Here is a 25869-nt window from a genome sequence, read left to right as displayed (position 1 = left end):
GTGGAAGGCCCACTCGAAGTTTGTAATAATTTAAAGTGAAACCAGTCAGCCCATCCACGTAACTTTCTCCAGCAGTATTTGGAAAGCTGGGGATAGCCAACAAGAAGCTACGTGGACTCAACTAAACACAAGCTATTGTAGGTCAAGATGGAGAGAAATGAAGAGCAAATGGAGTTGAGGGCTTTTGCAAGAGCAAGATGATGTTAATTTAGTTAGCAATAATCATTGAACTCCTGGTATGTATCAGTAACTAGGCAAAAATACTCAGCTAAGCCACAGGGAGTTGTTAAGTACTGGCCACTGTCTAGGGCTTCCACCAGAACTGGGTGTAGATTTTTTCCTTAACCCAGCCTTTCTTTTTTTTCTTTTTCATGCTTCTTGGAAACACACACGCAAACACACACACACACACACACACAAACACACGACACACACAAATACAAAATTGGTAATATATATTTAATACTTACCATGTATCAGGTACTATGCTAGGCACTGTTTAAAAACATAAACTCACTGCTCCATATACCAATGCTGTGAAGAAATCATTATTATTAGTGCTATTTGCAAATAAGGAAGATGCATACAAAGATGTTAAGAAACTTATGCAGATAACCATACCACTTTTGGAACTACCAGCTTCACAGACCTTTGCTTTTACAGGTTAAAGTCTTCATGATTTAGGGAAAAAAACCTGAAATATTTTTCATTAGTTAAAATTTCCCATTTTCACTTGAATATATAAACAACCATGCCATTAGCTGCAGATCGTTTTGGAAGAAGTTAAGAACCTTAAACTCTGTTACAAAATTGAGTGGAATTTTTGTTTCAAATTATCTAAGGTTACAAATTGAGCAGTCTTGCCTATACAAGTAATTATTAAAACTCTACAAACAGGCAAATAACTATTGCAGCCTCTTTCCTTCCTAAACTCTCTTGTGGGTGATACAGGCTGAAGAAAATATTTGTGCTTTACTTAACATTTTCTACTTAAGAGAAACAATCGGAATGTCTAAATTTGGGTCTGGAAAATAAACACAAATTTCCCTTCCGTAGTTCCTCTTCCTTCCTTCCTTGCTAATCAAACCAAGATAATGGTTCTGCCCTAGAAACTGCCCAATGACTAACAGGTACTATTGTTTTTCATATGAGAAACCACACTTAAAGAGGCACTCCTTCTTATTTGTGAAAAATATTGCAGAATTAACAAGGATCAAGAGAGTCAAGCAAGGGTGAAGTTCACTCACATTCTTGATAGGGAAGTCAAGAGTTTTCCCTTGTTCCCCTGTTATCTAGAAAAACACAGAATTCTTAAAGTTGAATCATGCAAAATTTCCTTTGACTACTTATATTTTTCAAGACTATACTATATTTGAATATGTCCAAGTATCACTATCTGGAAAGACACACATGGGTCAGTCAGACGAATATTTAAAAAATGAACTGCACTTCCCTAACAGCAAAACTAATTGGTATGCATAGCACTGTGGCCAGGTTTGGTAATAGCTATCATTCACTGAGAATTCTCTATATTCTAAGCTGCAGGTTCTCAATCTTCATTACATATTAGAATCACTGAAGAAATTTTTGTTTCGGTTTAACTTTTTATTTTACATTAATTTAGACTCAGAGTAGTAGAAAAAAAATAGCACCTAGTGTTCTCATATATCCTTCGCCTGCTTCCTATAACATTAACTCTTTACATGATCATGGTACAATGATCAGAGTCAGAAAATTAACATTGGTACAATACTATTAACTAGATTATTAGAATTGTATTGTCTCACTAACATTTTTTTCTTTATTCAGTATTGTATTTATTGTTATTTCTTCTTAGTTTGTTCCAATCTTTGATACTTCCTCAGTCTTTCCTTATCGTTCATAACCTCAACCCTTTTGAAGGATGCTGATCAAGTTATTTTGTAGAATTTCCCTCAGTGTGGGTTTTTCTGATGTTTTCTCATATTCAGAATGAAGTGATGCATTTCTGTAAGAATACCACAGAAGTGATGGGCGCTTCTCAGTGTGTCAGATCAAGGGGTTTGTGATATTAACATCCTATTCTTGCTGCCGTTAACTTTGATTGCTTGGTTCAGGTCATATTTACCGGGTTTCTCCATGGTAATATTACTATTTTTCCCTTTGTAGTTATACATATCTTAGGGATAACACTTTGCAACTCTTCAAATACTATTTCTTGTCAAACTTGCACCCACTTATTTTAACATCTGTCAATAGATCTTGTCTACAACAATTGTTACTGTGGTGTTTGTCTAATGGTGAGTCCTTCTACACTTAGTGTTTGGAATTCCACCCGAAGAGATTTTTTTAAATGCTCATACCTTGCCCCCACCAGAAAGCAATTAAATGAAAACTTACTAAGCATATTATCACTTGTCCTCACAATAAGGCTAATAGGCTGATATTATTATTATATTATTACCTGCATTTAAATATGAATAAATTGATACTCAGAATGACATAATAACTTATATTTTTTTGTGCCACTAAGTAGCGAAAGCAAGACAGAAATTCTAAGCTGCCTGTCTCTAAAACTCATGCTCTTTTCACTGTCCCATCCTCTCTCCATCAAAGTTCAGCTCATTCTTCCTGATGTTAAAATCTGCCCTGTTTAAAGCCTACTCTCTCTCCCAACTTCAATAATCTGTAATTTTTGCCTAGATCATTCCAGGGTTAGACACATCTTTTTTCCGGAAACTTTTGACATTCACCTTCCTTAAGAGTTAGGAACAGATGTCAGCTACATTATTTGTCTTCACCTGGAGAATAGATCATTGCTGAAAAATTTGTAGATGAAAGAGTATATCACAAACACACACACACACACACGTCAAATCATTTATGTGTTTAGGATAATAAACAATATTTTAATGAAATATAATCCAAATGCTCTCTGAGCGAGTTAAATTCATCAGGCATTGAAACATCAAAAACTATGCACACAGTCAGTGGTTAAGAGCAAGGTTCTGAAGCCAGGCAGATCTGAGTTAGAGTTTAGCAAAGCACTCAAAGACATTGAACATGTCTTTTAACCTCTTTAAGGTTTAATTTCCTAATTTTTAAAATACACTTCTTGTGAAGAGTCAATGAACTCTTAGCACAGGGCACAAGCAATTAGCAAATATGAGCTTTTAAAAAAAACCCACTATAACCAAACTGCTTCTTGACACGAGACAAGTGCTTTTAAAGAAGATTCTGGGAGCAAACGTGAGAGAAGTAAGCTAAGAGAATTTGGATTTTTAAGAGACCAGATGTTGCGGGAGTGTACAGGAGTTTTGGAACTGCCAGAGGGGCACATCAGGCCTCTGATAGAGAAGGAGAAAGGGAAATGGAGTGTGTGAACGGTCTTAATTGATTTCCCTTGTGGAGACAACTATCAGTACAGAGCTAGATAGCTGCCAATCAGTTATGGCATCATCTGAATGTAAAGGTAAAGTTTTCCCAAGAATGTCTTTCAGGAAGGATATTATATGTGTGTATCATGGAGATAAGAAATTTTGTCTATTTCAGTCATTTCTATACTCCAAAAACACTACCTAGCATATAGTAACTGTTCAATAAATATTAATAACTGTTGGATTAATGGATAAATGAATGAATGAATGATAGATTCAAAAGACCATATTAAGAAGCTTAGCTCCTTATTTAGGAAGGTATGCCCCATAGATTCAAAAGACCATATCAAGCTTAGCTCCTTAATAAGGAAGGTATGCCCCACTGCTTACAGCGTTTTCTCTTGTGGAGATGGGTAAGCAAATTAGGGAGCAGGGCTGATTTTCTCAAGTCTGTAGAAAGAAAAGCCTGAGTGCACCTACCAGCTGCTATTCCTCTCTTCCTCTTCCTCATTTCAGAGTTCAGAGTTTCCTCTAAACCTTTGTTGAACAAATAAGGAATGATGATATTTTTTTAAGGATGCCAAATTGTAAACTGGTAGGACATTTATAAATCTGTTAGACCTTGGCTGTATGTCACTGAAAATTACAAACATACTAGGGAAAGCAGTCATTGCTTGCCCAACTATGAAAATGTGAAATAAGATGCCTGTGGCAAAGACTAGAAGTTGCTTTTTTCACTTTCCTGCTTAATGAGAGAACCTGAGAAATGTGCCTAGCTTAAGAATTGTATTTCCCAACCACATTTGTAAATCCAAGTAGTCACTGTGATGTAAGAGACCTCCAGGGAAACTCTTTTGCCCCTGGCTCTTACTATTATTATTCCTGCCTGGAATGAAGACATGATGGCTGGAGCTCCATGAGTCATCTTGTAATTTTGAGGATGCTGGAACAGAAAGATATTATAAGGCCAGGTCTCTAATGATTTTCTGGAGCTGCCATACCAGCTCTGGAATTTCCAGCTCCAGGCTTGAATTGTATGGAAGAAAAACAAGTTTCTATCTTGCCTATGTGATTGTAGTCAGGTCAGTTGCCAGAATAATTTCAGTGTTGTACTCCCGTTAGATGAAGTATGTGTACAGCTGAATCAGTAGAAGCTAAATACGTGTCCTTGGGAGGAAGAAGGCAATTAGAAGTGTTTTTTGTTGTTGTTGTTGTTTTGGGTTTTTGTTTTTTTTTTTTGGGAGATGGAATCTCGCTCTGTCTCCAGGCTGGAGTGCAATGGCACGATCTCAGCTCGCTGCAAGCTCTGCCTCCTAGGTTCAAGCAATTCTCCTGCCTCAGCCTCCCAAGTACTTGGGACTACAGGTGTGTGCCACCACGCCTAGCTAATGCTTGTATTTTTTAGTAGAGACAGGGTTTCACCATGTTGGCCAGGATGGTCTTGATCTCTTGACCTTGTGATCCACCCTCCTCAGCCTCCCAAAGTGCTGGGATTACAGGCGTGAGCCACTGCGCCCGGCCTGGAAGTTTTCATTGGCAATGTTAGTAATTATTAAGAGGGCAGGAGAAAATACAGAGCACAACTTAAGGAAACACTTCTTATGAGAGCACTATTACCTACTTCAGAGTTGAACAACAGACCTTGTACCTAAGCAAATACTTTGTCAATAACTGGCACATTTTAGTATGGAAAAGAATCATGAATCACCCAGTTCAATTACCCATCTGTTGCTCAACTCCCCTCTAGAATATTTAGGTAAGAAGTCATCCAGTTATGTTTGACTACATCAAGTGATAAGTAACTATACTTCCCATGCCTGCCCATTTTTATCTTTGAACAATTCTGAAAGTTAAATTGTTTTTTACATTAAGCTGGAATATGTTTTCCTCTAGCTTCAGTCCACTCATTCTAGTCCTGATCTTTAGAGCCATTTCAGCACATTCAATCCCTGTTCTAAGTGATAAGCCTTCAATTACCAGACTCCTCTTGAGACAGTTGCCTTTTCAGATCTTCATATCACAATATCATTCTGAACATGTGGAAATCTACTTCTCCAAAATCCAGAGAATATGTATGACTATACCTGCTCATTCCTTTCCTAGCTATTGCATTTTTTGAAAGGAGGTGGCCATGTCCTCTCCAATTACATAACAACTTCCATTTTGCTGAAAAATTATCTTTTCACTATCAAATACAAGGTAATTATTATTTCCAGTTGTTTTTAATAACTCTGGGAGATAAATTTTGAGACAAAGCAGGTCAGGAAGTTGTCAGACCTGTACTATTAAGTGAATGAACGTTCCATTGCATATCCCCCAATTTTTAAAATTCCCTTTTTCTATATGTTATACCTGTGCAACTTGTATGACCTAAATCAGAAATAAGTCATTTATTTCTTATATCAAACTAAATGATATTTAATACATCTTCACAATAATAGTACATCTGTCCTTTCACCTTTCATTAATACTCCATGATCTCCAATAAATTATTTTCTTAGAATTTTGGAGTTCTAAGCAGGCATAAATAATACGACACAGAATATGACTGTGACTTTTTCCCCTCAACAAAATCTGTTCCTACTGAATTGGAGCTGTTCTCCCATTACCATATTTCAAACATACCCTGCTCGCTAAGCTTTGGTGACACCAATGAGATATTTACCATCTGTGTTATGATATCTAATTCACTTGGTTACCTGCTAAAATCAAATCTATTGAGCCCACAGGATGTAATAATAACCAAAATAAATGTAACCTAAAATAGTTATTTTTAAAATGAAAAAAAATGGAATTGAAGTTTAGAAAACTGGCAATTTAGCAAGGGCATTGTAAATTTAATCAGGAACTAATCTCTGGGTTTGACACCTAAGGGCAGACATCCTATAAGGAACTTCTGCCACTTTTCTCTGCTTCCACAACTAGTGTTATGTCAAAAAGGCAAAATGAAAATGGTCAGGAGCGGCATTTACCTCATACCAGGAGAGTAAAAGTCATTTTTCAAGCTAGATTTTTAAGAGCGTAAAGCCAGGTTCACAGTTTAGGAGAAACATAGTTTCTCATTCACAATCTGTCTTCCAGCCAACCTGTTCTATTACCAATATCAGGAAGGTGCAGAGATAAAATATAGTTTAAACCTCAAATCCCTCAAACCAGGCTGTCAGGGAGGGGAAAGGTCAATGCTGCCATGCTGGATAAAAGCAAGCTGATGATGACCACTGTGGTGATAGCAGCTTTTCACTTGATAAGTAGGGATTGGAAGAATTGGGATGGGATCAGCAGAAAATGAGAGTTGGGTTATTTGAGGTTTGTGCTGTTGAAGTTAGAGACAGATGTGCCTAGAGAGGGTTAGCTAAGTAGTAGGTTAGGAAATGTATGTTCAAATGGAGATAAAGCATCTACAAGCTCTGGGACTCATTTCTCCTCTGCTAAATGCTGTAAGAGATTCTTTTCTTCTGATTCTGGAAATTTCATGCCCAAGCACAGGAGGCATAGGTGTCTTTGGTCTGTAAGTGTACTCATGTCCTCCACTGAGTTTCACTTAAGTATGTTTCTGTTTCATAAAATAAACATACAAAAATGTTCAGAAGGTTAGTGGGATATGATTTGGAGTTCTCATTCACATGGTATACAAAAATAATTGCTTGAATTACACAACTGTTGTATAGAAGATAACATTTTTATTATTAGCCTTATGGGCTAGTGTTGACATTTTATATGCATGAGTGAGGATAGGATTCTTCTGTCTTCAAGGATTCCATAGGGTAGGAGAGAAGATAAGGCATGCATAAGGAGCTAATACATAATCTGTAAAATGGTGTATGCTTTCAGAGAGAGAGATACAGATAAAGAGCCCCAGAGGATCAGAGAAAGAAGAGATGATCTCTGAACTCAAGAATACCACAAGCAAGATGGCAGATGGTAAAGCAACAGGATTCAAATATAAGCATGATGATTTAGTATCCTGAAACTTTACTGAAATCATTTAATAACTGCAGAAGCCTTTTGGTGGAGTCTTTAGTATTTTCTAAGTATAGAATCATATCATCAGCAAAGAGAGATAATTTAACTTCTTCTTTTCCTGTTTGGGTGCCTTTTATTTCTTTCTCTTGCCAGATGGCTCTGGCTAGAACTTCCAGTACTATATTGAATAAGAGTGGTGAGAGTGGGCATCTTTGTCTTGTCCTAGCTCCAGCTTTTTCCCATTCAGTATAATGTTGGCTATAGGTTTGTCATACACGGCTCTTATTATTTTTAAGTATGTTCTCAATGCAATGCAGCCATAAAAAGGAATGAAATAATGTCCTTCGTAGCAACATGGATGCAGCTGGGGGCTGTTATTCTAAGTAATGCAGGAGCAGAAAACCAAATACCACACGTTCCCACATATAAGTGGGACCTAAACATTAAGTACACATGGACATAAAGATGGGAACAACTGGAGACTACTAGATGGCGGAGCATGGGAGTGAGGTGAGGGTTGAAAAGCTACCTATCAGGTACTATGATCACTACGTAGGTGATGGGATCATTTGTATACCGAACCTCAGCGACACACAGTTTACCCATGTAACAAACCCACACACGTACTCCCGGAGCCTAAAATACAAGTGAGAAAAACAACAGCCACAACAACAAATGTGAGCATGGTGAGTGCTGGCTGATCTGTCTTACAGCCCTGCCTCAGCCACATCATTTCACTGTGCATTAGTTTCTTCAACCATTAAATGAGAAGGGGAAAATGGCATTCTTGCCCAAAGTACTCATCATCAATAGACAGGTCCCAAGCCAAGCAAAAACATTACATTGTTCATGGCAAGTTTCACAGTGCTCAGAATAGAGCAGAAGTAGCTTTGCTCTCCAAACTTTTACATGCTTCAGGATAGTCCCTACAAACTGTGACTGTGTCACCAAGCCAGAGGAGTAAAACTGGATGTTCACATGCAGCCAGTGTTAAAAGGTTAATTTGTGTTAGCAAGCTGTCAAATAACCTGTCACACTTAATTATTTTTCTTTGTACACAGACTCCCCCACCCCCTCAAAGTATTAAATAAGTAAATAAATAGAAAAATGTCTCCAGGATTATGTGTTAGCTAATCTTTCAAGGCTACTTTGTTTCTAAATAAATAAGAAGAAAAACAAAAACATTGCTGTTCTAAAGGGCTTTTATTTTTCTCTTTGAAGACACTGCAAAGTACTAGCCATGATATAAATTCAAGGGCAAGTGCTTTGTTCTTTATAAATTTGAATTAGTAAATTGTTCCTCTTCACCCAACATATTTTTAATGTACATAGAGATAAAATTTGCTAAGTTCATAAAAACAATTAAATTAGCACAACAAGAGGTGTTAATACAGTATAAACACCAAAAATGCATGAGACAACCCAAAATGCAGAGAAAGTAATAGAGACTCTATTGTAGTATATGAATTACATTGTTAAAATGATTATTGATGGTATAGCTTACATTTCAAAGACTGCCTTTATATAACAGGTATATTGTCCAATCTGATAATGAGAAAATATGTTCTCAAGGGTATACCTGTTCACATATTATTTCTATAAAATTATAGATATGGAAGAGTTACCTGAAACAATGGCACATCTGAAAATAAGAGGCAGGGAGAAGAATCTAAAGGAATAAAATTCTTTTAAATAATCCTAAAATATATCACTTTACAATTTTTTTAAAAAGAAACTACTCTGCATCAGGTGCTTCAAAACAGAGTCAAAAAGGATGTGCGAGATTACATTATTTAGATTTCTATAGCACTGCACATTTTTCAAACATCACCTATGCATGAATTCTCAGCAGTATTTTTCTATGGTTCCTTGATTATAAATTAGATAAATCCTCTCTCGCTCTCTCTCCCCTTTTCTCTCTTTTATTCTGATAAAGAAATTGAGAAGGAAATGAGTTGAGTAACTTGTCTCAGCTCATATTGAAAAAAAAGACAAGATTCAGAACATCTAATAAGATAATTTTCAAATATGATAAAAGAGGTCATGTCTGGCCAACTTTAAAAAAAAAAGAAAAAGAAAAATTGGTCCTTAATCATGGTATAAACGACATTGTTTTAGGTTATGTCAGTGGTAGGGGTCACTTCTAGTTTCTAGCCCAGCCTGTAAAGAGCATACAAGTCATCACTCCCATCTTCACAAGAAAAAAAAAAAAAAAAAGCTGAAAAGCTGAGCAAAACGAGAATCAACAACTCTTCTTACAACCTTCAGAAAATTGAGGTCACAGGACAAAGCACCATCCCCAAAACACGAAAGACATAGAGAATCACAGCTTACCAGGAGCAGAAACCTCAGCTAGCACCAGCACTGGTTAGGAATTCTTAAAGGGTAGTTGATTAATTGCTGAAGAGTAAACGTGGACTAGCTTAAGAAAGAAAAACTTCTGGCAGCCTTGGGGGTGCCCTCACACTTTCATGAGTTTTACCTTGAGTAGCCCCACAAGATTCTTAGTGAGATATCAACGAAAAAAAATAAATCACCTTATCTTCCAGTAAGGGAGGGAGAAAAGTGACCATTTTGAAAATGCCCAGAGCATTTTAGCCTTCTTAACAAGGGCTCCCTTTAAGGAAAAAATTTTCCCAGACTCTAACTGACTTGGATTTTACCAGACCCTAATAGACCCAGAGGAAGGGAAATACCCAACTTTAGTCCCCTCTAGCCTTCCTGTCTCACTTGAGAAACAAAACAAAATAAAACTAAGAAGCATTAGTGAAAGTGACAGCCCAGGGGCACAGGCCAACTAAAAGACTTAGATAAAATCAGAGGTCTATAGAGTTCTTCTCCCACCACTACCACTCCACACACCTATCCTATAACCACATCAATAGTGCTCCTAAATAATAACAAGGGATTACAGCTAAAAAGCACTGCAAGTCTCAGACCCCATTTACAAATAAGCCTATAGGGAAACGCAAAGACAACAGAGAAGAAAAAAAAACAGGACATCAGAAGAAACTTTAGCCTCTGACATCTACAGCTACAGCAAATTATAAACACAGATGAACTACAAAACCTCACTCAAAAAGTTACCTCCATTCCTTTACCAGTATATGAAGTTTACCTTTCAACAAAAAAATCACAAGTCATGCTGAAAGGCCAAAAACACAGTCTGAAGAGACAGAGCTGGACTTAGGTATGGCAGAGGTTCTGGAATGATCAGACCTGGAATTTAAGTACAAGTAATATGCTAATGACTCTAATGAAAAAAGGAGCAATATGCAAAAACAGTTGGGTAATGTAAGCAAAGAGATGAAAACTCTAAGAATTAAAAAAAAATGCTAGAAGTAAAATTTGCTATGACAGAAATGAAAAATGCCTTTAATGGGCTCCTCGGTAGAGTAGACACAGCCAAGGAAAGAATCAGTGAGCTTGAAGATATGTCAATAGAAATGCCTCAAACCGAAAAGCAGAGATTTGTTTAAAACAGAAAAAAAAAACTGGAAAAAAAGGAGCAGACTATCCAAGAAGTGTGGGGCAAATATGAAAGATGGAACATACAAATAATAAGAATTTCTGTAAAAGAAGAAAGAAAAAAAACAGAAATAATATTTGCAGCGTTAATGGCCAAGAATTTTCAATTGATGGGACTTGCTATGAGGATACAAGGAGAAATTAGGGAATGTAAAAAACTGTTTCAGCTACCAAGGAAAGTATCTCATGGAGAATTAGAATACCTTGTCTGTCTCATCACACGACATAATCTAGTAGTTGCTATTCCCATAGATCATTTTTCTATGATGAGTGGGTCTAGTTCTGTTTCCTGACTACTTTCTTCCTTCTTCTACCTCATGTCCTTTGTTTACATGACTTCTGCCACCTCGTACCAGCTGTTTTTCTCTGGGTGTCTCTTAGCCTTCTGATCCATTTAGTGTCTGTGTCCCTCTCTCTATGTTCCTATTCTACTCCATAAGGAATAATATGACGGGGTTAATCACTGTCCAGCATAAACCATCCCTACTAGACAGAATTCATTCTTCAAGTCTCCTGATAGGTTGATAGATGATTGTATTTGGCTCTGGTGTCAAATCCCAATCTAATCATCTTTGATCTAAGAAAAGTCATGTAATAAAATGAATTAAGGACAAGCTGCTTTCTACTTCATGTTTGGAAGGGACCACTGGCATGGTGGCCTCTTAGTATGTTATGAATTTATCGAAATTTCTAGGCATTTGGTAGCATGCTGCAAAAAGCCAACAAATTTCCAATGAAAATGGTAACTTTGAGTCACTATATCCTTTTCTTCTTGAGCTCCATTTCTGTCTTATAGATACTCTCATTGAAATTATATTGTGCATTCCCCACCAATAGTGTCAACTATTGAGAATGGATACCCCAATGGAGAATGATATCACCAATGCAGGGGCAGAGAGTGTGAAATGTAACACTGCTGGTGACAGTCCTGGGGTAAACTCTGAGAGTTAACGGAACCCAAGCCAGACTTCCCAGACCACCCAGTGCACTCTTGTGACAGACCAGGACGGACAGGTACGAAGAGAGTGGAAAGATATTGATCTGACATCCCCAAAAGCAGCTGTACACTGTACATTCATTGTTCAAGTAGCTGTACAGCTGTACATTCTTGATAGTCCCATTCCTTGAGTTATTTCACTATGTCACCTGTCCCAAAATATTTTCAGCTATGCCTCCACTAAACGTGGCTTGGAGAAGCAAAGATAAAAACGTAGGCTGCAGCCTAGGGTTGTGTGTGTGTTTGTGTGTGTGTGTGTGCGCATGTGTGCATGCACATATCACTCTGTGTGTGTAATTTTTCCCTGAAGAGCACAACGTTTGAAGAAATGTATTTTTCATCTACCTGATTTCAATTTAGGCTGTCAATTTTCTGAAGCAGATAAAATCAATGTAGGAAGAAAGCATAGTATTAGTGCTTGCTTTTCACTTGAATTCAAGTTAAAGATGAATGTGCTTCCTCTCTCCTAGTTTTCAAGGGATGACATTAAACTAACTTCCCCTCTGTACACATATGACACACAGCAGTAAGGGACAGGCATCAGGACAACATCATTCCTTTTAGTTCTCGACTGTGTTTGACCTTCCTGGACACCTTTCTTAGGGAGGAGGAGAGTGCTTTGCTCTACCTCCACATAGAGGGCTATGTGTGAATAAAGGCTATGAGATAGAAGATAAGAACCCTCTTGTCTTTAGACCTCTCTGGCCTCAGAATCAAAAGAAGAGGTCTCATGCATCACATCTTTTCTATTATCTCTGTCCGCTATGCATACCATTTCTCGGTAAGAAATAGAGTGAGAACTCCTGCTTCCTACTAGAAACATGTATTTAAGAAAGACACACAAAATATGTAGCAACGCAGTGTTCCCATTTTACCAATTTTCTCTGGTCTCACATACATTGTAACCCAATTGCTACACTGCTGTAAAATATGTATTTCATCCTAACCTGTTTCTTTGGATAGATTTTCAGGGAACGAGAGGCAAACATTGTCCTCCATAACATCTTCGTCTTACAAAAAAAACAAAAGGCTATCACCGTTGTCACTATTCAATTTGAAAAATAATATATGACAATTATTTATTCAGTCACCAAAATGCATTGAGTACCTCAATATTCATAAATATTCTTTATACATGTCTGTGGGAACTTAAAATGGGCACTTTTCTCATTTTAAAGATGAAGAAACAAAGTCACAGAGAAGTTAGATGATTTATCGAAACTAAGAAATGGAATATAATTGCAAAAATGAGACCTTTTTTTGAGTCAGGCTTAGTGATTGACAGCCAAATCACTTCACTTACGTTTCACACAACAGCTCCAAATGTTGCCATCCTTTAGGAAGCATGAGATAGATAGATGGTAGTTAGATAGATAGATATTAATAGGTAGACAGATAATCATATAACATAATGCAAGTATTTGCTTTTACCTCAGTTTCATAAAATTTGTTGTGACTTTACACTCTGGTTTAATTAAAAAGATGTTCAAAGTCAACTTTCTTTTTCACTAGAAAAAAAAATATGCCAAAATGCTCCCTAATTTAAAAAAGAAAATTGACCAGACTTATTTTGTTCCCTCTCTTAAGGGTTTCTTGTCCATGAATTAGCATTAATGAAGGAAGATGAGTGAACTCCCCATATCTGGAGAGTAAAGCAAGCCCCAGATATACCGAGGGCTTAGTGTACATGCTGCATAATGGTATTTCTGAAGAGTAGTGAATTCTATATTCAAACAGAGGTCAGCAAATAAATCCAGAGTGTCTGAGTGTTTGATTATTTTCTTTTTAAAGATGAGCTGCTCTGATGGTTGGAAGTTTTCATTTTTCAGCTCTAACACAGAGTGGTCACAGATGCAAACACGGACATTTTGCCTGCAGTCTCAATATAGATTAATTATCTGGCTGCCAGAAACCATGAGTAGGCTATGCTGGTTTCTGTGATAAACCCCAACCCTCCCTCATGCAGAGACAAAAGAAACACACAGAGAGAGGCTACAGCCTCAAACCATAGTTATTTCACCTTGAATAGACTTTCCAAATGAAGCCCTTTCACTTTTCTTTCTATATCAAAACATTAAAAACCAAAAAAGAATTTCAAATCCTGTTTTTCTTCATTAGTGTATCGCAAACAGCTAATTAGAAAAGATTTTTTACAAAATGATTTAGTTCTTATGTCTGTTTTAACACTTGAAAGGTTACAGCTTCAGGAAAAGAGGAAAGAGCCTTAATTAAAGAATGAATTATTGAATATTCAGTTTTAATTGATGTTGCCCCATGCTATTATTTTGCATGTTTATAGATGTTTCATGCGATTCTGTTATCAGAATAACCAAAGAGAGAGACATTGACTACTGAGCCTAAAAAAGAGGAGGGCGTCTGCCTGATCACATTCAGCCATTTAAGTTCAAGAATCATCTGAAGCGTGGTTTCCATGACAACAAGTCACTAATTGCAAACATAAAATAAAGTAAAAAATCAACCTTCCTTGAATTTGGCAGCTACAAAGATGATGTCTAATTTTTTTAAAACAGTGAAATGGCACTTTTCCTTAGGGAATCCCTCGAGTCATTTTCCTGAATCCAAGAAGGTACTCCATTGCAGGGTTAATTCTAGTCTGGCAAAGGTGTCAGCTGCAAGCTGCCCAGAGGTGCCAGGCTTTGATTACCAACACCTAGCTTTTGGTAAAGATAAGAGAAGATGGTTACAATGAGGAACGAAGGATTTTTGTATTTCTGAGCTACAGAACAGAAGAGAGCTGCTGAGGCAGATAAATTGACCAAAGAAATGTCTACCAAATTCTGGATTTGAACATCCTTTAGACAAGTGGGGGTGGCGGGGGGAAGCAAATTGAGGGGGAAAGGTGAGTTCAGACCTAAATTCGGCCACTTTCCATAGAGTTAGTCACCTGTGCTCACTCACTAGCAAAGGTTTCTGGTTTCTCTGCTTGGCAGATTTTTAAAACACAAACAAAAAAGTGAACCCTTTGAGATTTGGAAACCTGTTCAACCGACACAATGGCACCATTCAAAATTCACCAGTGTATGAACTGCAGCATATCATTTGTAAAAATTGCTTCAGCCTGAGTTACCTTTCACTAGCTCTCTAAGTCTACTCACTGGGTCACTAGGAGTGAGCAAGAACATTTTGATAAATTCTGTTTCCATGACAATGAATTAACCAGTGAAAAGGGGGAGGTGTTGAAAGATCTGTATTCTGTAGAATACTCTCAAATGTTTGCCTGTTTTCATTTTTAGCCATTTAGTTCTCATGGCTCTGTTCCAGGACTCTTTAATTTGCCAGTAGCTGTTTTTCCTACACAGATTACAGGAGTAATTCATCAGTGAATGTTTCACTCAGTGGTCCCATCTAATGTAAGGAAACATAAAAATGAATTTTTCCAATTATGCCTTTTTTGTTTGTTTAGAAAGAATGTAGTAAGCTTTTTTCCTTTTCTTCTCTCACAATCTAGCTTTAGTGTTCTTATTCTCCCTTATTTATTGACCATCACCTTACATAGGCTACAACTGCAATTTGTAAGATGTTGGGATCTGCTTTTAAATACCAATAAATCCCCGAAAGGCAATGATTTTTGAATTTAGTGGACGGAAACCCCAAAGGGGGATGTAAAGAGAAAAAAGAACATTAAAACATGCAGGCCCAGTACATGTTACAATGAAGCAAAGTGTTCAGAAAAAAAACTAAGAAAGCAATAGAGCCTTTCCCTTACTAAATTACTTTAAATTGGCTTATTTATATACAATGGGATCTGTTTATGTTATTTCAGCATTTATCTACTTCCTGAATTTAATGATAAAACTATGTCCTTGGGGAGCAAAAAAAGAAAGTAATTCTGATAGTTTTGTTTTCCAAACGATGCAAATAGCAAGAACTCATCTATTTGCACCGGGAAAAAATGGATATAAAACTATTCTTCTGAGGTATAAAGTAAGAATAATTTGTCCATAAAACATGTGTTTCCAGTCTAGGTTTGGTATGTATCTCAACAAGTAACTCATTTTGTTCATTTTAAAAACTAAATTTAAATAATGAGATTTTCCCTTTTTTTTCACCTAAAATAAAGCAAATAACCAGTTTTCAATTTCCAGTTGTTTGCTTTGCCATTGTGCAGCCACCTTTTGAGGGATACTTTCATTCCTTCCCAGATTTATTCATCCTTTGCTCAAAGCAAAAATAATTTTTACTGGGAGATGTTCTGCATCATCAACAATTAAATTGATCAGATGTTATCCTACTCTAAGATTGAAAGTGCAAAGAACTGTGAGAATCCCAGGAAGTAAAGAAGGAAACATTTGTTATGCAAAGTTCTGCCAATCAGAACTACTTTTTAGGCAGGATACGGCGGCTCACGTCTGTAATCCTAGCACTTTGGAAGGCTGAGTCGGGTGGATTGTCTGAGCTCTGGAGTTCGAGGCCTGCCTGGGAAACACGGCGAAACCACGTCTCTACCTAAAAAAAAAGTACAAAAAATTAGCAGTGCATAGTGGTGTGCGCCTGTAGTCCCAGCTATTCATGAGGCTGAGGCACGAGAATCCCTTGAAGCCGAGGGGCAGAAGTTGCAGTGAGCCCAGATAGCACCACTGCACTCCAGCCTGAGCCACAGAGCGAGACTCTGTCTCAAAAAAAAAAAAAAAAAAATCTAAACTACTTTTTAAAATTTTTAATAAATAGAAATGCAATAATATTTCTTTTTAGTTAAGAACAGATCTCCAGGGTCATATTTGCTCTAAGAGCTTAATTTCCCTACCAAGAACAGAAAGAACTTTCACATTGAAAAGAATATGGTAATTTTTCCCCTCCCTCTTCAACACACACGCACACAAAATGTTATTAATATTAGTGGATTTCAGAGAATGTACATGATTGAAAATCAAAGTAATTGTTTCAATGAATAAACCCTAGTTGTTTTGCAGCACACATCTATAAACCACTAGAAAAGAAAACTATGCCAACCTAGAATCAGTGTATTGGTAGCTCTGAATTTGTTCATGTTGATTCAAAATAGTGAGGGCAACAGTATCAGTTAACTGTATATGGACAAGGGGAAGGCTAATGGTGTCTTTTGTTCACCTGATATATGTAGCTCCTTCTGCTTCTTATGGGTAATGTGTATAGGTTGTGCTAATAGTGCCATGCTTCCCTTCTTAGACCCGAGGCCATAATGCAGGTAGCTGGCATTCGGTTCACACTGATGTTAATAGTGGAAGATTTATCTGCCAGCTGTTGTCCAGAAAATAGAGATGGCATGGTCCACCTCGAGATGCAGCTACCTTCATACCAATGTGACCCACAGTTAGCACCAGGTAGTGCAGGAGTCAGCTCGTTAATGCTAATGTCTCCAGTGAGAAATAGATAAACAGCAGCTCTCTCAGTCCTATAGATTGAAATTGTCACAAAAATACTGTTGAGCTCAGGTGCTGATCATTAAAAATGAGTACAAATGAGAGGAATAATGGCTTGTTGATCCACCTGAGTCAAGTTTGACATCCTTATGACGCTATTTATAACTGTATAGATGTCTTTCAGCCCTCAGTGAGAGAGATTTTTGACAAAGAAAATAATGAAACTTCTTGCGTTTTTGCTTAAAACTGGTCAATAATGATACATCCTAAAAATTCCAATGATTTTAGTTCATTAAATGATATACTCAACAACTATTGCATATGCCACAGAATATCTATTACTTGAAATTCTTTTTAACACTGATGTGACATTTTATAAATATTCAGGACAATGACATTTTGAAAGGCTTGTTACTTTACATATGTGCATGATACATGTTCAAATACATAGCATAAATCATAAATATGGTCACATTTAAACAAACCTGAAAAGAGATAGTGAATGTATATTCACATAACAATATAAACACTAAGAAAAAATGTATATTTATGGATCTAGGCCAGGCACCGTGGCTCATGCCTGTAATCCCAGCACTTTCAGAGGCCGAGGCGGGTCGATCACGAGGTCAGGAGATCGAGACCATCCTGGCTAACATGGTGAAACCCCGTCTCTACTAAAAATACAAAATATTAGCCAGGCGCAGTGGTGGGTGCCTGTAGTCCCAGCTACTCGGGAGGCTGAGGCAGGAGAATGGCGTGAACCTGGGAGGTGGAGCTTGCAGTGAGCCGAGATAGAGCCACTGCAGTCTGGCCTGGGCGAAAGAGCGAGACTCCGTCTCAAAAAAAAAAAAAAAAAAAATGTATATTTATGGATCTAAAGAACAGGTATCTTCTAATATGTGCAATCTGTTCCTAAAATGTATGTAACACTTTTTTAAATCATGTGGTATTTTAATTCACTGAGACATGATTGCTTGAATAAATTTTGCAATGATCCTTTCAGTAAAGCCAGAAATAACTTTTGTAATATAAAAAACTATCCTCTCTCTGTTTTCCACTTTATATTTTTATACATACAATTTTTAAATATTGTGTTTAATATAAAAAATTTTAATCTACATACCTGTATTTGTTGTTGGAATGTTCCCCATTACTCTTCCTCCAGAGATAATGCTGAGAGGTATAGCTTCAAGGGCTGTATGTTGGAGGCAAGAGATTTGAACAAAAATACTGGATCAAACATCCAGCTTTCGTACCCAGAATCTAATTCCACTGTCCACACATTTCTTCCTACTGCAAAAGAGCTTTATACCAACATCTAGTTTGATAAGCCAGGATCTCTGCCACAAGCAAAGGAAACATCTGATACTTTACTGAAGGTGGTTAGATGAATAAAAGTAATAGTCCTCTACTGAATTTATGATTCTAGGCTAACCTTCATCAGTAAATCACATAAAATCTTGACTGCATTGAGATCATTATTTTACAAAGCACTTTTAGTGAAGTAGATTGCTACCAATTCAGTGAGATATCTGACATAGTCATTCACTCAACAAACATTTATGAAATGTTTGCTATGGCTTTGTCCCAAAGAGTTGGCTGTGTGTATGCAGAAGGTATATCAAGGTAGAGATTATGAGAGAGAGGTATTGGGGAGGGAACGGTAAGGTTTACCAAAAACTTTCTGAAATGAGATAATTGGGAAAGGGCATTCCAGACAAAAGGAGCAGCTGGGCAAAGGCAGAGAAGTGAAAATCAGTCTGGTTGGTATAGAGAATCACAAGGAGTTAAGCGTTGCTTGAGTGTTCACTGTGAGACAAGTAGTGGGAACAAAGAGAAATGCAACAGTGGAGGCTGCACCAAGAAAGGCTAGGTAGTCATTGCTAACAACTTGGACATTTTCCTGTCTTAATGATCTTTGGGGTGGTGATGGCAGTAGTTCTGATGACAGATAATGACAGTGACAGTAAATATGGAGAGAAAAGATGAACTGAAGGAATCTTTAGGAATTAGTGTTATTAGAACTTGGTGATTGATCGGGCATGGAGAGGTAAGTAATTGCAAAATTCTATATGATGCACAAACTCTAGTTTAGGCAACTGGGTGGATGGTGGTGCCACCACCTAAGGAAATAAAGCCCATTTGGGGGAGCCTGTTGAAACAGCAGTGACTGTGGAACATTCCTTAGAGATGCTCACTTGGTAATTGAACAGTTGAGTTTTAAGCTAGAGCATAGCCTTAAAGACACAGACTTGAAATCCACTGGCAAATAATGGCATCTGAAACCATAAGGCTGAATAACATTGCTGAAAGAATATAGAAAGTGAGATGACTTGTGGATTGAGGACCCAACCCTGGGGCACAATTATTTCAGACATTGCCAAAAAGAACAGAAGCCAAGAAAGGAAACAGAAGGAGTTCATCAGACATAGGAGGAGAACCCGTAATGTTAATATTATGAAAGCCACAAAAGTGAAAAATGCAGCAGAGAGGTTCAGTAAGATAAAGATGGAAAAATACACCTAATCTCCCTCTCCGTCTCGTTCTATCTGAATACTGTCTCGAATTCCGGGGCTCCAGCGATCCTCCCACCTCAGCTTCCCAAAGTGCTGGGATTATAAGCATGAGCCACTGTACCTGGCCTCCTTAATTTCTAAGCAAGAGAAGGCTTATCCATTTATTTTCTTTATTCTCTGCTTAGTCCTCAAAGCACTACAAATTCTTTAGACAATACTTCCTGAATTCATTCTTCTTAAGCTTGTAATAAATTTTATGCAAAAGTCAGTTAAATGTTATTCTTAGTAACAAGTATCAGAAGCACCGATTGTATCTATTGCCAGTTAAAGGTAGAAACTGTTGCTTTAATGTCAAGCTGAGAGTGCAATTGATATTTTGTGAGAATTGTGAAGCCTCACTAACCAATTGGGCCTAATAGAAAGGTATACCATTCTTCAATGCAAAAGAGAGACGAGCAACAAGTTGTAAGGAGGAAAGAGAATGGGCTATAAAGATAGTATAGGCTCCTGAGTCAGGGATTAGTGGAAATAGAGTGAAATGTTGACTTGGCGATTTGCACGGGAGCAACCTATTAACTAGAGACATTACCAAAGACAATCTTATCGAGTTCGATGCAAGTAACACACCATCAAAGCTTTGTTGTTAGGCAGAGTCAGATTCTACCAACAGCCCATTTCTCACCATCTGTGTGTCTAGGGCAAATATTTAACTGTCTTAAGTTCTACTGTCCTCATTTGTAAACATGAAATAACATTATTACCTACTCCACAAGCTTGTTTGTGAAGATTAAATCAGATAGCATATACAAAGCATTAGTCTAATACAGTGACTCTCAACAAGTGGGTATTTTTGCCTCCCATGAAGGCATCTGGCAATGTTTGGAGACATTTTTGGTTATCACAGCTTTGGTAGGAATGGGTAGAGGCCAGAGATGCTGCTAAATTTCCTACATATACATATGGCACCCCACAATAAAGAATGACCTAACCCAAAATGGCAGTGGTGCCAAGGATGAGAAACACTGGTGTAGTGGTCCTACACGCATTATAATAGCTGGCAGCATTTCCCAAGTAATCACACTTAAGTGCTTAGCACTTTCTCTTCTAACTCTCACCAAAATCCCATGAGGTTTGTTCTAGTAATATACCCAGGTTACAGACTCAGAAACACAAAAAAGAAGTAATGTACACAAGGTCACACAACCAGTAGTGGTAGAACCAGGATTCCATAAATGCTAACTATTACATTTCATGGAAAAGGAAAAACTTATTCAAGTGTCTTCAAATGTCCAACTCTTGCCACAAGAATGACAACTTTTCCGCTTCTATTCAAACATCGACAAAACTCCTACAAAATTGGTAAGCTGTGTGTTTTGATTTCTGCACTTAGATTTTTGTCTTAAATGTGGATAAAATGAAGTAATGGCTAATAGAGGAGACAATTTAGCATTTCTTAAGAGCATTTTAACAAGACGGTTGCTGGATCTACTTTTAGAGAAATCTTTTTAGTGTTAAAAATCAGTAAAACCTTACTTCAATAACTGGCATTAGGTCTTCTCTAATGCCAAAGTCAATAGCTCCTCTTGTAACACTGTTACGGTTTAAGTACTGCTTCAGGCCTATGCTAAACTTGCACATGGGATCAAAGAGATAAAAGTCACCTGACTATATCAATTTCACTTTAGAGTCTGAAATTCTAAGGATCTGTACATTTATCCAATTGTCAGTGATGTGTCATTGATTGTTTTTTAACAATCTTTTGTATTGATGTGTTTTGCAAGGTGTTTTTCTCCTCTTTAAATCTTCCTTCAGGGAAGCTGAAACAAGCTGGTGAGCATGTGTGTGAACCTTAAAAAAAAATCCTAGGAAGGCAACAAAGGCTGAAATGTGAGCACACATGTAAGTCTTCTAAAAACTTTAATGTTTATGGAAATTCAGCATTCTTAATTTCCAAAATTATTGAGTGAAGACAGTATAGCATAAAAAGGAAAGCAATATGGTATAGTAGCTAGAAGTGTAAGATTTACTGTCAGATCAGTCTACGAATCCAGGCTGTATTATTTACTATGTGATCTTGACAAAGTGACTTGATCACCCTGAGTCTCAGTTACCTTTCCTATAAAAGATGGAAAATCAGACTGACCACAGAGGGGTATCCAAAGGTAAATTTTTAAAATAAATTTTACACTACCGTATGCTGAGCAGTGTTCTAGACAGTAAGGATGTGGCCGTGAACTACTCTCATACATAGCTTGTAATAACAAGATTGAAATTAAATATAATCTCAGATTGTAATAATGATTCCAAAGAAAAGAATTCTAGATAAGCTAATCATGATCAGACAAGAGTAGGGGCTGGTAAGTCCTCTTAGGAGATATCATCTGAGTCAAGACATGAAGAATATGGGATGGTGATCCATGTGAATATTTGAGGAAGAGCATTTTAAGCAGAGGGAAGAGCAAATGAGAGACCTCCTGGAAGGAATGTTCTGCTGAATTTGAGAAAAAGCAAGGAAATCAGTAACACTATTATTCACTGACTTACATGTTGAATTTAAAAGTTAGCCTAGGTGGATCACTTGAGGTCAGGAATTCGAGACCAGCCTGGCCAACATGTTGAAACCCCGTCTTTACTAAAAATACAAAAATTAGCCAGGCGTGGTGGCAGGCGACTGTAGTGCCTACTACTCGGGACGTTGAGGTGGGAGAATTGCTTGAACAGGGGAGGTGGAGGTTGCAGTGAACCAAGATCATGCCACTGCACTCCAGTATAGGCAGCAGAGGGAGACTCTGTCTCAAAAACTAAGAATAAATAAATAAATAAAAGGTAGCCCAGGTAACTCATAGACAAATATATATGCCATAGTAGGGTTTTTGATTTTATTCTGTGATGGGAAGCCATTGGACACTTTTGAGTAGGGGAGTATCATGATCCAATTGTGTTTTGAAATGATCACTTTGGCTCCTATGTGGAGAGCAGACCCTAGGGAATCAGGAGTGGATACAGGATGACCAGGTAAAGGCAGTTCCAATAGGGCAGGCAAGTGATGATGGTGTCTTAAAAGGGGAAGACGACACTTGGAAGTAGCTAAAAGTGGTTGGATTCAAGATGAGTTTCAAGTAGATTCAATATAACTTCTGAGAGATTGTCAGTTGTGATAAATAAGAATGATTCTAAAGTTTTGGGCCTAAGTAACCGAGTAAATGGCAGTGCCATTTACTGAAATGGGGAAGACTAAATTAGGAATAAGTAAAAAGAAAAGGAACTATAAAGAGGTTAGAGATATGAATTAGATATTCCCATGTAAATTTTGAGTAGATCATTGAATATGGTACGTATTCCAGAAAGAGGTCAAAAATGGATCTTAATTGTGCATTATCTGAGAAAAAACATATTTAATTTACGAGGACTGAGTGAGATCCCTGTAGGAGTATGTTAAAATAGAAGAGAAAAGAGGGCCAGGATCTGAGCTCTGGGGGTCTCCAATATTTAGAGGTCAAGAAGAGGAGGACGATGCAGGAAAACCATGGGATGGTGGTGTCCTAGAGCCAAGTGAATATAGTGCATCGAGAGAGAGAAGAACCTACTGTCATATGTTCAGTGGGGCTGAGTGAGATGAGGGCAGAATGGACCACTGACATTTGGCAACATAGAAGCCAATAGTAACCCTGAGAGGAAAAGATTTAGTGGAGTCATGAGTATGAATGCCTTATTCACTGGAGTGAGTTCAAGTGAGAGCGGCAGGGGTGAAAATAGGAATGAAAAAGGTTATTAACATATTTTGGGGAGAATCAAGTAAGAAAACATATGCATTTAACTCAACACTTGGCCATTATAAAGTACTACTAAATAGTTGCCATCATTATTTTTATCATTTTTATGGAGTCATCCCCTATCATTCAAATACTATATACGATATTAAAATTTGGCATAGCCAAAACAACAGGAATAATTATATATGTGTGCATATGCATATAAACATATACTATTTATTAAATACCTTTACCAAAAGAAAATTCATGTTTAATTATTTTGTTTTATCCTCACAACATTCTGTAGAGAAACAATATAGCCAAATGAGTTTTCCTGTTTTACAATGGATGAGGCTTTCGCTCACAGCTTATGCCTTGCCCAAAGTCACATGTAAAGCCAGAAATGAAACCAAGCTCTAATGACACTGATATGGATTAGCTGTGTCTCCACCCAAATCTCATCTTAAATTGTAGTTCCCATAATCCCCACGTGTCGTTGGAGGGACCCAGTGGGAGGTAATTGAATCATGGGGGCAGTTTTCCTCATCCCATTCTCGTGATAGTGAGTTAGTTCTCATGAGATCTGATGGTTTTATAAGGGGCTTTCCCCTCTTTTGCTTGGCACTTCTCCTTGGTGCTGCCATGTGAAGAAGAATGTGTTTGCTTCCCCTTTGGCCAGGATTGTAAGTTTCCTGTGGCCTCCCCAGCCATGCTGAACTGTGAGTCAATTAAGCCTCTTTCCTTTATAAATTACCCGGTCTCTGATATGTCTTTATTAGCAGCATGAGAATGAGCTAATACAGCCACCTACCTCTTTTACCTTCTCAGCAATGAAGAAGAGAAGTTCAATTATACCACCAAAGAGAAAAATCAAACAAGATCAATGAGAAGTAGACAATGTAAATATCTGACTTGAAGAATTAACACCCCAAAAACATTTTAATTCATAAATTATTTACACATGCACTGTTAGCCATCTTGTACAATTTGTTCTTTGTTGATATGGTCAAATTCCCTCCTCAAGTGAGAAAATGTTCTGCCTTAAAAACAGATTGAAATGTTTTCTTCATAGGAAGTATGTAAAATACAGTAGAAAAAGGCAAAACAGTTCCTTGGGCATATATTTAACCAATCAATCAATGGCAACTACCTATGCCAAGTACTGTGTTAGGTAGTGTAGATAAAAGAGCAAACTCTCTTGGCACCTATAGTCTAGTGAGAGAGAGATACTCATCAAATATAAAGTATTAATTTATTAATTTATAAATACATGGAGGAAAGCAACAAAGTGCCACGGAAGAGAAAAACAGAGATAAGCTAAGCATAGTGGAGTGTGCCCGTAGTCCCAGCTATTTGGGAGGCTGAGGCAGGAGGATCACTTGAGCCCAGGAGTTTGAAGCTGTAGTGTGCCATGACTGTGCCTATGAATAGCCACTGTACTCCAGCCTAAGTAATTATAGCAAGATCCCATCTCTAAAAAAGTTTTAAGAAAAAACAGGAACAACATGATCCAGTGTCACTGTGGCTGATACGTGTAAAAGAGATATGAAAATATCTGGATCTTTCCACAAACCACATATAGTCCATTCCAGAAGTCTGAAAGAGACTCTCAAAGAAAGACCCTCAAAAAAGGGAAACATTCAATAAGGCCCTTTGATAACTGATGAAAGAAGAATGGGGTTGAATTACTTTTTGTTTTCTTCTTTTTTTTTTTTTCAGGATCTAGGGCTGAGAATTTCTTTTAAGGATTCCATCTTTCTTGTTTCCAGATTAGCAAAAACAAAGAACAATATGTTTCCTCTTCATTTCCTTGTAAGAGAGTACTGAAACCAAAGTGAAATATTCAAATAAGCATGAAACAATTCAAAAATGCTTCCAAGATATGTTAGCTGCTTCCACAATCCATATGAATTCCTGCTTAATTCCTTCACAGAACCAATTTCCTATGTGCAAGAGACTAGAGCTCTTTGGAGTTGTAACCAATCCAAGTCCTTGGTACCTTCTGAGTTGCAAACTATTCACCATCAATGAGAGAATGTCTGGGATGCATTGTGTAATAATCTTCAAATTAGCTACTTCATACTCCATCTTTGTTAGATGCTAAACTAAACCTTCTTGTTTACTCAGTCCTCCAACCCCAAAACTGCTTGCCACTTGTTTTTACCAAACCATGCCCCACTGTTCCCCACTTTCCCAAATCTTTCATCTGCGTTCGCTGGAACCCCAATCTGATTAATCCTTACATATTCAATCTCTCAGAACGATTCATCTTCTGCCTTAGTTAGAAATCAGAAGTTCTAACAAGAGGTCTGTGAACTGTTTCAAGGACTCAGTGAAATACTTTAAAAGATTTATTGTTTTCTTTTTGTTATTTTTAAATACATCTTTCTAAACTGA

At 37.4% G+C, this 25869-nt stretch overlaps 1 long non-coding RNA gene across 1 annotated transcript; it reads left to right on the top strand.

Moving 5' to 3' along the window:
• The first annotated feature begins 15168 nt into the window (after window positions 1-15168).
• LOC134732551 (uncharacterized) lies at window positions 15169-24372 on the top strand. The gene is made up of 3 exons (XR_010115868.1): window positions 15169-15215; window positions 21533-21619; window positions 24301-24372. It is a non-coding gene; the product is annotated as an uncharacterized lncRNA (long non-coding RNA).
• The last annotated feature ends 1497 nt before the right edge of the window (window positions 24373-25869 follow it).

The sequence above is a fragment of the Symphalangus syndactylus genome, chromosome 15, assembly GCF_028878055.3.
Source record: "Symphalangus syndactylus isolate Jambi chromosome 15, NHGRI_mSymSyn1-v2.1_pri, whole genome shotgun sequence".
NCBI classification, from domain to species: domain Eukaryota; kingdom Metazoa; phylum Chordata; class Mammalia; order Primates; family Hylobatidae; genus Symphalangus; species Symphalangus syndactylus.
Note: the sequence above shows the minus strand (reverse complement) of the source record. Positions and strands in the feature narration are given on the sequence as shown.